The 12343-nt window shown below is 45.5% G+C and overlaps 1 protein-coding gene across 1 annotated transcript in view; it reads right to left on the bottom strand.

Annotated features, from left to right (window-relative positions):
* LOC102960673 overlaps window positions 1-12343 on the bottom strand; it is a 31064-nt gene that overhangs the window by 10754 nt on the left and 7967 nt on the right. The window lies entirely within an intron of this gene.

Here is a 12343-nt window from a genome sequence, read left to right as displayed (position 1 = left end):
TGTGGTCCCTCTGTACAGGGTTCACACATCGGGTCCATTGCACTTCAACATTTAGAAACTTGAAATTCCTGAAAGGAGAGAAAAATAAAGAACCCAATGCTAGATTTTGTGGGTTTTTTGCACTTTGGTGATCCAGGTATCTAACCCCTTGTTGTTCAAAGTATCTTGATTAATTTATGGCACTGCTGATCAGTCTTCGGGAAATTGACTTGAGCTCATCCCAATCTGAATGTCACTTCACTGTCTTACACCAGACTGGCTGGTATCTTCAGTAATCCACATGATGTGCCCCAAGTAATACTTTTTTTCATTTTTTCTCTAAAGAACAACTTCTGGAGCACAAAGGGACAGATTGGAACATAAAAAACAGATGAGAAAATCTTAGCCTAAAGGACAGGCTTTTCCCCAAGTTACATTACCTGAAAATGGCCTTTGTCCAGCCTAGAGAAATTCATGTTTTCTTCATTGAAAACTTCCTTCCAGGTTGAACAAAATGTACTGACAAAAGCTTAACCCTTTTTTTTTTTTTTTTTTTTTCTCACTCCTTCCTAGATTTCATGCAGTTTACCAGCCCTCAGTTAGGACATTGTACCGGGCACATGACATTAATTTGACCACAACTTCCCTTAGGCACCTGTTAGGTTCCTGGATATGGAAGCATCTCCTCACCCACAACTGTCCAAACCACTTTAAATGTGTATTGTTTCTGCAGATGGCTCATTTATCTGCTTCCTAATACCTTTTCTTTTAAGGCTTATTTATTTTTTTTACATTTATTTATTTATTTAGAGAGAGAAAGAAAGAGCGTGCAAGCGGGGAAAGGGCAGAGAGAGAGAGAGAGAGAGAGAGAGAATCCCAAGCAGGCTCCGCACTGTCATCTCAGAGCCCCACTCGAGGCTGGATCCCACGAACAGCGAGATCATGACCTGAGCGGAAACCAAGTCAGACGCTCAGCCGACTGAGCCACCCAGGTGCCCCGGCTGCTTCCTAATTGCTTTCAACTTCTATTGAGCTTCTGTTTCAGAAGCTCGCCTTTTCTGATGTTGTCACCTATTCGGCCTCTTGGGAGGTTTCACGAGAAAAGCAGACATGCGGTATTAAAACACAAAACAAGTTAACAAAACGCACAAGGAAATTATTTTCCAGACTTGAATAGGGTTAAGAACTTTCTCTCAACTCCTACAGCGTTGAACATACGTGTAAGTATTCCTGGCATCACGACTGACTAGGACTGCTTCAGCTTAAACGAGTTGACTGAGGGCCTGACAAGTACTAGGAAGGGGGTCGGGTAGACTACGGGACGAGGACCCCACCCCTGCAGGCGTGCAAGAATCCCAGTGACAGAAGGAAGAACCAATAAGTGCCTCAGCCAAAGGGCTGTGCTTACATCATTTCGAGGGAGAAATTATGAAAAGCTGTAAGGGAACTCTGGAATCCCAAGGATATTAATTTGGGGAGAACCTCATACGTATAGATATTTATTTGTTTTTGAGGAAGAGAATGTGAGCAGGGGAGGGGCAGAAAGAGGGGACAGAAGCAGGCTCTGTGCTGAGAGCAGAGATCCCCAAACATACGGGGCTTGAACTCACGAACCATGAGATCACGACCTGAGCCAAAGTCGGACACTTAACGGACTGAGCCACCCCTGGGGAGAACCTTTAAATTTCAAGGCACCAGGGCAGAGGCTCCAGGCCAGGGCTGCTGAGGCCAGGGGGAGGAGAGGGAGGAGCCGTGACCCGCGCTTATGCACACGCCGTGAGGTCTGGGCTCGTGTATCTTAATAAACAGGTTACATTTCCTGGACTTCATTTATGAAAGGCAGTGGTTCTCATGTGTGTCATTCCCCGGGCCCCCCTTTTATATCTATTTTTAGTGGCCCCTTTTTCCAGCCTAAAGTTAAATTCTTAGGTAATAACACTTAAACGCATGCATAGTTTCTAAAGGTCATGAAACAGTGTAACTATTATATAAAAATGAAATAAGAGACAGTTATTTTAACAATAAAGGAGATGACTTCAACATGAATGCTTGCGTCCTACACAGAAACACATAGAGAAGTAGCTGAGTATTTGCACCTGTACTGGTGAGCAGTGAAACCAGTAGGATGGATGTGTATATATATTTAGACGTTTCTTACAAGGACCCGGCTCCTGTGACTGGGGAGGCTGACAAGGCCCGAGAGCTGCCGGGTGAGTCAGGCACTGGGAGACCCAGGGAGGCCATGCTGTTCCAGCCTGAAGACCCGCAGGTTTGACACCCAGGCAGAGCCCATGTTTCAGTCTGAGTCCAAAGGCAGGAAGAAGCCAATATCCCAGCTCAAAAGCAGCCAGACATGAGTAGTTCTTAGTCAAGGGAGGGACAGGCTTTTTGTTCCTTTTCCTGATTTCAACTGATTGAATGTGGCCCACCCACATCAGGGAGAACAATCTGTTTACAAATTAAGTTTACCAATTTATTTTTAAATTTTCTAATGGTTTATTATTCATTTTTGAGAGACAGAGTGTTAGCAGGGGAGGGGCAGAGAGAGAGAGAGAGAGGGAGACACAGAATCTGAAGCAGGCTCCGGGCTCCAAGCTGTCAGCACAGAGCTGGATGCTGAGCTCAAACGCATGAACCACGAGATCATGACCTGAGCCGAAGACGGATGCTTAACCGACTGAGTCACCCAGGAGCCCCTTAAGTCTACCAATTTAAATGTCGCTGTCATCCAAAACCCCCTTGACAGAAATCCCCAGAATAATGTCTGACCCAGTATCTGGGTAGTGCACAGCCCTGTCAGGTTGACACAACAGTCCTCACAGAACCTGTGTAGAATCATCCTGGAGCCACAAAGACCTTGTAGGGTTGACTCGGGTGTTCAAACACTGAAAAGAGACTTAACTCTCAGTGAGGCGACCTTTTTTTTTTTCTTTTTGTAAACACCAATGATTCTTGGGGGACATGAGCATGTGAAAGGAACAAAACACAATCCAGATTTGTCAGAAACTTCAGTGTCCCCTAAACTACACACAAACACGTGGGCAAAGACCTCGTACTTCCGGGTTCTGGGCTTGATCCACAACAGGTCCCGCACCTTCAGATTTACCCGGAGACACTTGGAAGTCGCGTGTCCCCTGACTTCGTTCCTCACAGGACACCCAGCAGCCCGTCCGCTCCTGTCAGGGGTGCACCTCCCCCCAGTCACTGGGACAGCCTAAATCCAGTCTGCCTCGTTCCTAGCATGCTCCCGAAGGGCCACTACTGCTCTGCGGGAATGCAGACCCTGGTGACTTTGATCGCACTGGCTACAGCATGGCAATGTTAAAGGAGAGAGCTGCTGGGAGGCTTCCGAGATGCTGGGGTACCCCCAGAAACAGTCGGCAGTGCTGATAGATCCGTTCGCAGAAGACCTGGAGAGGCGTCAGCCCTGCGTAAGCCAGAAGGTCCACGTGTCTAGCCGAATGGTTCCCAGAAGCTGACCCTGGACATGGGAGTAAGCACAAGCGTGAGACGAGGTGGACAGCTTCGTCTGTGGGTGCGCCAGCCCGCCGGCTTTGAGCGAAGGCAGCAGCACTGACACTGACATTCAGCTTCAGCCGGAAGAGAATAAACAGGCGGGACACTGAAATGCAGGAGGGGGGCCACCTGTGCGGGGCCCACTGTGATACCGGAGCTCCTCTGTGTACCCTCGACCCTAAGAACATAGGGGAACTCAGCTCTCTTCGAAATGTGGCGCAGAGGCACGGTGACCCCGGAGGGAATGGACTCCCCACAGCCGCCTCCTGGGTTGGCCTTTACAGCAGTCACCTCCTTGCAGATGCCTCAGAAGCCTCCCTCCCCTGGCCACCTGTCAGAGACGCTGAGGGACCCCCCCCCCCCCCACCTTGCTGGAAGCGTAATAGACATGGAGTGAGAACACGCTCTGGGAAAGACGAGGCACATGGGAGCTGCTGGTGCTGGGACAGCGATCCCCAAACCTCAGAGTTGACTTTGTTTTCTTGTCCTTCTCACAGACGTGTTGTACAAGCCTAGAAGGAAAGAAATGAAAATAAATGTGTGTGTCTTTGGGGGGCAAAGAGAACTGAAGAGAGAAAGGGGTCCTCCTTTGGAGAAAGGGGATCAATTATTATTGTGTCCTTGGAGAAGCAGGTGATAAAAAAAAAAAAAAAAAAAAAAAACACCATCAGGGGCGTCTGGGTGGCTCAGTCGGTTAAGCGTCTGACTCTTGACTTCAGCTCAGGGCATGGTCTCTCAGTGTGTGAGTTTGAGCCCCGTGTCAGTCTCTGCGCTGACAGTGTGGAGCCTGCTTGGGATTCGCTCCCTCTCTGCCTCTCCCCTGATTGCACGCTCTCTCTCAAAATAAATAAACTTAAAAAAAAACAAAAGCAAAAACACGGTCACTGTCCTAAAGGACATAGATCATGATATACAACAACAGAAGGAGCTTTATACGTGACATATCTGATTCCCGAATCATGATCTGGTATGGTGTGTTCTAAGGGAGGTGGAACAGAAGGGGCAAATTCTTCAAAGCAAACCCCAACATTCAGGGCTCAAGCCACACGGTCCCAAGGATAACTAGTCTGGATTCATCTGTGTAGAAAGAAGCATTATTGTGAAAAGCGTTATTAACGAGGCAAGTGACATTTTAGAGAGGTTTACTCCGGCGGAAGCGTGCAGAGGGAGAAGACTGGGGAGGAAGGCACCCTCCGCGTGACTGAGGGGTGAACGGAAGCAGACGCCGAGTCCCTCACTCTGCCGCCTCCACCATCCTATTCCACGCCCCACCTCCTCTGTCCTGGCCACTGAACAGCTTCCACCTGCTGAATGCTCCCAGCCCCTCGCCCCTGCATCCCCCCAGCAGCCCAGAGATCCCTGGGACTTCGTCAGATCAGCTTCAACACTTCCGAGCCCTTACCCTGGTCTCTGAGGGGTCGGGTGCTCCGGCCCAGGGCTGCCTCGGGCCTCCGATCCCCAGTGTCCAGCTGGCCTCCTCTGCCCCAGCCTCCCTGACCCCTCTGGCCTTCGCACTACCTCTCCCTCTGCCCGCAATGCTCCCGCACGTTCCTTCTCGCCGCCTCCCTCCCAATGACCCTCCTCCGTGGCTAGGACCGGGAAGCCTCACTGGTATCAGGCAAGAAATTACCTCGAGGTCCCGCGATCTCCCGCGGAGGGCACGGCACAGAAAGACTCAGACTACGTTTCAGCGCTCTCACCACAGTGCCTTACTTAAACCAGTTAGAAACCCAGCAAGAAGCAGACGGGAAGAGAGAGGTTCGGTGTACGAGTGGGCCGAGCCAGCTACCTGATTCAAGTGTGTGTGACTCTCGTCTGTTCTCTCCGAGCATCAGCCCGCGGGGCAGATGCAGGGCGGGCACCTGGCCCCACGGAAGCTCGCCCAGGAGTCTGCTCAACAGCCACAGGCTTTATTTTTGTTCCCAGACTCCTGGTGTCCCCAGAGTGGGGCTGACTTCAGGCCTCATGATTACCGACTGACACGAGTCTGGTGTGCGTGAGTCCCAAATATCTAGCATCTCATATACTTAGTGCAAGAATAGCTCTGGACTCTTTCGCCCCTACGATCTCTACTGAACAACATATGCCCTGTTTCCTATTTACCTCTTCTTACGACATCTTAAAGGTTTTTGCCTCTATGTTACTAATTAAAAGCATACTTGTCTTTTATAATAAAATTACTAATTTATAAAAGTAAACGTGTGTTACAATCCATGTCATTTGTGGGCGTAATCCCTGGCATATAACGGTAAATATATGCCGGATGGATGAGTCATGCTTTCTTTCCTCTCCAGCTCCTGCTTTTCCTGAATCGTTTGAGTGTGCACGCACACACGCACACACGCACAGGCACTGGAAAGGAATCCCACAGAACTGAGTTCTGGTGTGCTAGAGGGCTTGCCATTTGACCTGTCTCGTTTCCGACTGCTCAACTGTAAATTAGAGGAGGGTTTAACAAGACGATCTTTAAGTTTCCCTCCGGCATGTAGGGCGTCATCAATAATGTATCTCTCTGCTCCAGGTTTCTTTGTGCTGTGGCTTCACCTTAGTCCATCAAACACATCTCAACAAAATCAAAGGCCTTCTGTCTTTTGATAAGATTGTTAGGAATATTATTGTTAAGATCCAGAAGCAGAGGAAAATTTTCCTATATAACATCAGTGAATTTTGCATAAAGGAACCCATAAGAGGAGAAATTAAATTTTAGAGCTTTTTCAAGCGGTATAAAGTCAGTACAATAACAGATTTACACACAAGCCTGGGAAACTTTGCAGAGCTTTTAAAAAAAAAAAACAAACATCTGAGGGGCACCTGGGTGGCTCAGTTGGTCAAGCGTCCAACCCTTAGTTTAGGTTCAGGTCGTGATTTCGTGGTTGGGAGATCGAGCCCCGTATCAGGCTCTGTGCTCCCTCTCTGTCTGCCCCTCCCTTGCTTGCACTCTCTCAAAAAAGAAATTATTTTTGATTATTTGAAAACTAGAGTAAACTTCTCATGAAAGTAGTTAACAATGAAGTAACGTTATAGATTACCATCACTATAAAAAAATTAGGGGCACCCGGGTGGTACAGTTGCTTAAATGTCTGACTCTTGATTTCAGCTCATGATCTCATGGTTTGTTAGTTTGAGCCCCGAGCTGGACTCTGTGCTGATTGATAGCACAGAGCTTGCTTGGGACTCTCTCTCTCCCTCTCTCTCTGCCCCTCCCCCATTCGTGCTCTCTCTCTCTCTCTCTCTCTCTCTCAAAATAAATTGCTGGGGGGCGCCTGGATGGCGCAGTCGGTTAAGCGTCCGACTTCAGCCAGGTCACGATCTCGCGGTCCGTGAGTTCGAGCCCCGCGTCAGGCTCTGGGCTGATGGCTCGGAGCCTGGAGCCTGTTTCCGATTCTGTGTCTCCCTCTCTCTCTGCCCCTCCCCCGTTCATGCTCTGTCTCTCTCTGTCCCAAAAAAAAAAAAAAAAAAACAACAAAAACGTTGAGAAAAAAAAAATAAATTGCTGGAAGCCAGGCTAACCCAGCCTGAGTGGCAGGGCCCGGGCTGTGGACGGATCGGTGACTGCAGGGCGGCCCCGCTGACAGCGAAGCTTCCTGTACTCCTGCTTTTAGGCGATTTGGCCTTAAAACTACCTGGGGTATTGTGTCGGGGAATTGCCCTCGGCAGGCCCCCTGGGAGAAGAACCATTAGGGAAGAAAATAAGGTTCTGCAAGAAATTGTGGGGCCTTACATTTAGCCCTCGCCATTCCCTATGGAGACTCCTCTTCTTACAGGAAGGATAGCCTTATACGTTTGCCAGCAAAGAGGGCCTGTAAAGGAGAGACATATGGATTTGAAAGCCCCGCTCCGGCACTAAGGAGTGTATCTCTGGGCACAGGTGACTTCAGCCCCTAGGCCCACCTGGCCCCCGGAGGCATTCCAGATGATGACTGAACCTAGTTGGTTAAGCTACAGAATGGTTCATTGGTTCCTAGGTGCATTGTCTCTCTGAGAACGTATGAGGCATGGGTTTCTAAGGCTTTTTCGGCCCCTTTCTGGCACCTCGGACCGAGGCAGACACATTGTTCTTCTGGCCTCATGTGGTTAGGAGGTCATGTCCCTGTAACTGTTCCACTTGAGGTGCTGAGAAACGGAGGGCCTTTCACGAGAACAGCAAAGCAAATGCTTTGTAGATTATAGATAAACGCAGATGCATAATGGAATAATGTAAGAAATTAATCTATACTCAAAGGGTATGTGGGAAAGTTAGGGGAAAATCACCATGTTATTTGTTAAAGGCCCTTTATACATAGGAACATTTTCAAAATTAGGTAATGTTAGATGACGTAGGCTACAAGGAAATCACTAGCAAACATAATGCCACGTTCACGACAAAAAATGGGCCAGTTCGACACACTGCTGTTGTCTGTGTCCATTTTTATTTTAGTTTTTTATCTTTATTTCTATTTTAGTTTTGTTTTATTTTCACTTTTTCGCCGACGCCGTTCATCCTTCGGGAGCCCCTGGACCTGCTGGAGCTGGACTCCGGCAAAAAAGAAATAAAAACTTAAAAAAATAAAAGGCAAAGATAACACCACCACACGGCAATTAGAAAGGTCAAAATCTGGAACGCCGAGAACACCAAATGCTGACGAGGACGTGGAGCAAGGTGAACCGTCGGTCGCTGCTGGCGGGAGTGCAAAATGGAAAAGGGCCTTCCATCCCGGAAGAGAGTTTGGTCAATTCTTACAAAACCATACATACGCTTTCCACATAATCCTGCAATCGCCTTCTTTGGTATGTACCCAAAGGAGTTGAAAACATGTCACACAAAACCTGCACTCAGGCGCATGTAGCAGCTTTATTCAGAACTGGCAAAACGTGGAAGCAACCGAGACGTCCTTTGGTAAGTGACTGGATGAGCAAACCGGTGCAGCCAGACAACGCTATCGCTATCACTCGGCGCTAAAAGGAAATGAGCTAACGAGCCGGGAAAAGACGTGCAGGGACCTAAAATGCATATTACGGAGTGAAAGAAGCCAACACAGCGTTACGGAAAAGGTAAAATTATAAAGATAGTAAAACGATCACTGGTTTCCAGGGGCTGAGGGGAGGGAAGGGATGAGTATGTGGCGGGAGCACAGAGGATTTTGAGGGCAGTGAAAACACTGTGTGATGCCATAATGCTGGATACATACCATTATCCACTGAGAGTGAACCTGATGTAAACTGTGGACTTTGAGGGGCGCCTGGCTGACTCAGTCGGTTGAGTGTCCGACTTCGGCTCAGGTCACGATCTTGGGATTCGTGGGTTGCAGCCCCAGGTCGGGCTCTGTGCCGACAGCTCAGAGCCTGGAGCCCGCTTCGGATTCTGTGTCGCCCTCTCTCTCTGCCCCTCCCCCGCTCATGCTGTCTCTCTTTGTCTCTCAAACATAAATGTGAAAAGAAAAACCTTTTTTTTAAATGATAAAAAAATAAAAACAAAAAGTCAAAGATAAAGTAACATAGAAGTTGTGGACGTACTTCTTGTATATTTATAAGCTTGTCACTCAAGGACAGAAAAAAAAATACTATTCTGCCGATTGATCACTTGAGGCAAAATTTCCCATCTGTTCAAATTGCCTATGAAAATATAGAGACAATTTAATATGATTAATTTGGAATATGCCAAGAAATAAATGACTGACCAGCCATGAGAAGTCTCTCAAAGGCGATGGCCTTGAGATGGGTGAAAAGAGAAGCTAGTCTGAATCTTTGCCTGAGACCTCACATTCAAAGTTGAATAGCTTCAGACATCTTTTTGGAAACCATATTATAATACCTTTGCTAGATGACTTATAATTTCAGATTTCTGAATTTTTATACTAGTGGTGACTTTAAAAGAAAAATTTTAATGCACTGGAACAAAACATAAGAGACAAAATAATTCCCAGAGATTTCCTGAGATGCTTAGAATGAAGAAAAATATCCACCGGTAAGTGTTTTTTGAGTGTGTTTTAATTTTTTTAAATGATTTTTGGGGTGCCTGGGTGGCTCAGTTGGTTAAGTATCTGACTCTTGATTTGGGCTCAGATCATGATCTCACAGTTTGTGAGATGGGGCCCTGTGTAGGGCTCTGTGCTCAGCGTGGAACCTGCTTGAGATTCTCTTTCTCTCTCTGCCCCTCCCCCACTCATGCGTGCATGCTCTCTCAGAATAAACATTAAAAAAAAATAAAACGACTTTATATCACATCTGCTTTAATTGTGAAAATAATACAGAACAAAAAATTGAGAATATAGGCATGGCCTTTTCATGCAAATACTCGGGTGTTGCACAAAAATGTTCAATAATGGTAACTTTTGAAAGTTCCTGCACTTGTGTATGAAAAAAACAAATACGAAGTACACCCCAATTAATATTAGAAATATGTGCATATGATGTGAATATGGAGTTGTACCTAAAACATGTTCTAATCCAAACATACTAGTGTTTTTTACCAGTTGGTTCTTGTGAATGTATTTTGAGAACATGGAACTATAAAAAATTCTTGCACTCAAATTTGAGGGGTAGATGTAAGAGATGTAACACTGGATTTTTGAAATTAATTCTTGGGGCACCTGGGTGGGTCAGTTGGTTAAGAGTCCGACTTGGCTCAGGTCACCATCTCATTGTTCCTGAGTTCAAGACCCGCGTCGGGCTCTGTGCTGACAGCTCAGAGCCTGGAGCCCGCTTTGGATTCTGAGTCTCCCTCTCTCTCTGCCCCTCCCCTGCTCACACTCTGTCTCTCTCTTAATCTCAAAAATAAGTAAACATTAAACAAAATTAAAAAATAATTCTTGATATTAACGTGATTGTTCTGTAGCTTTTTAATTTAATTCCACCACCAACATTTTAAACTCACATCTTGAAAATAAAGTAATAGAACGTTAAGGTATCCTGCAAGTGTTAATACATTTGTATTTGGCCAAATACAATTATTTATATTTGTCTCCAAGCTACTGAAACTTAATACTGCGTGCAACTAAAATAATTATACCATGAGTGTGTGTACATGTATATGTATATATGTATTTGTTCATGTATGTCTCATACATAAATGTATTATTTATACACACGCTAAAATAAATTCTATTTTAATTTCTCCAACGCTTTTACTCCAAGGGGATTCCAAAAAATTCAAAAGCATTGGCTATCTGGTTCTTGATTATTTCATGCTCCCAGCACGGAACAGCAGTGAGATGGAAAATACAGATAGATGCAATCCTGACATCTTAGCTATATATTCTGTAAGCCCAAATACACTATACACATACATATATACGTACACACCCTAAAACAAAATGATACATAACACATTTTTATATTTTTTCATTTATATTGTATTTAATGGAATTAATGGAATAATCAGAAACTGGACAATCGCTGACCCCTTATTTTTTTAGTACTCTCTTGGGGTAAGAATGTTAGAAAAATTAAAACTTCGTATTCTTTTCAAAGAAGTGGCATGCGGCTGATAATGACTGGGAGAACCATTTGGGGCTACACGTGCAAAGAGAGCACACAGACAGCATCCTCATATTCATGCTGTGGACTCTATTAATTCTTTCAGAAGTTCAAGGTGGAATATTAAAATTACTAATTTATTATGAGTATTCTTTACAAAACTTTTTCTATGTTTATTTATTTTTGAGAGCCAGAGAGACAGAGCACGGGCAGGGGAGGGGCAGAGAGAGAGGGAGACACGGAATCTGAAGCAGGCTCCAGGTTCTGAGCTGTCAGCACGGTGCTCGAACTCAGACCGTGAGATCATGACCTGAGTGAAAGTCCGACGCTCAACCTTCTGAGCACCCAGGCGCCCCATGAGTATTTTAACACATACCTGGATAGAAGTCCATTGTGTCTTTTCTAAAATTTGTAATTATATTGTTTTTTGAAACTCTTTATTTAGATTGAGACCCCAAATCTGGTAAATTAACCTTGATAAGGTGATGTCTTATATTGGCAGAGAAGAATGAAGCAATTAGCTCAGGAAGAAAAGTGAGTTAGAGTTAAAAAAAAAAAAAAATATTCTAGACCGAGATAAAGGACTGTCAGAGAAAAGTGTTAATATGCACTTGGCCTTTGAAAACAGCATCTGCCACTGAAGTGTTCTTGAGGCTCTGGAGTCAGGCAGGTGCACCAGTGGTCACAGAGAACTAACTACCCAACGTAAGCCCTAGAGTGGAGATTTTGGTCTCTCTTTATTCACCAGAAGCCCTGGAAGAGGTAGTGATTACAAGTTTTGAGTTAATGCGTCCAAGACATTACTGACTGAAAGTAAGGCCGATCTTAGATGTCCGGACTAACAGTAACAGTAAAAAGAGAGGGGAGGCAAGAAAGTATGAAAGAATCATGTTTAAACCGTGCTAATTGGAGAATTAAAATTAAACAAACTGGCACCTGGCTCACTCAGTTGGTACAGCATGTGACTCAATCTCAGGGTCAGGAGTTCAAGCCCCGCACTGGGCGTGGAGCCTAGTTAAGAAAAAAATGAAAACGCTGTAGATCAAGCCTCAAAAAAGAGCTCCCTGCCTTTTTATTCACTGAAGTTTCATTTCAGGAGAGCGGATTTCATTTTAATGACAGCCATCATTGGGAATGCAGACTGATTCACAAGGCCTTCTCAAATTATTCTGTGTTTCAGCTCCTGCCAAGGGTATCCCTAATGCTACCGCCAACAGGATGGTTATGAAATAAACAAATGAAATGTCTTCTTGTCCTAAAGGCAGTGATTCTCAAAATATGATCTGGGGACACATGGGGGTCTCTGAGACCCTTCTGGTGGGTGTGTGAGACTAAATTTATTTGTGTCATACTGAAAGTTACTTAACTTTTCCACTCTCATTTTCATTTGACA

This window comes from Panthera tigris, chromosome B2, assembly GCF_018350195.1.
Source record: "Panthera tigris isolate Pti1 chromosome B2, P.tigris_Pti1_mat1.1, whole genome shotgun sequence".
In the NCBI taxonomy this organism is placed as follows: domain Eukaryota; kingdom Metazoa; phylum Chordata; class Mammalia; order Carnivora; family Felidae; genus Panthera; species Panthera tigris.
Note: the sequence above shows the minus strand (reverse complement) of the source record. Positions and strands in the feature narration are given on the sequence as shown.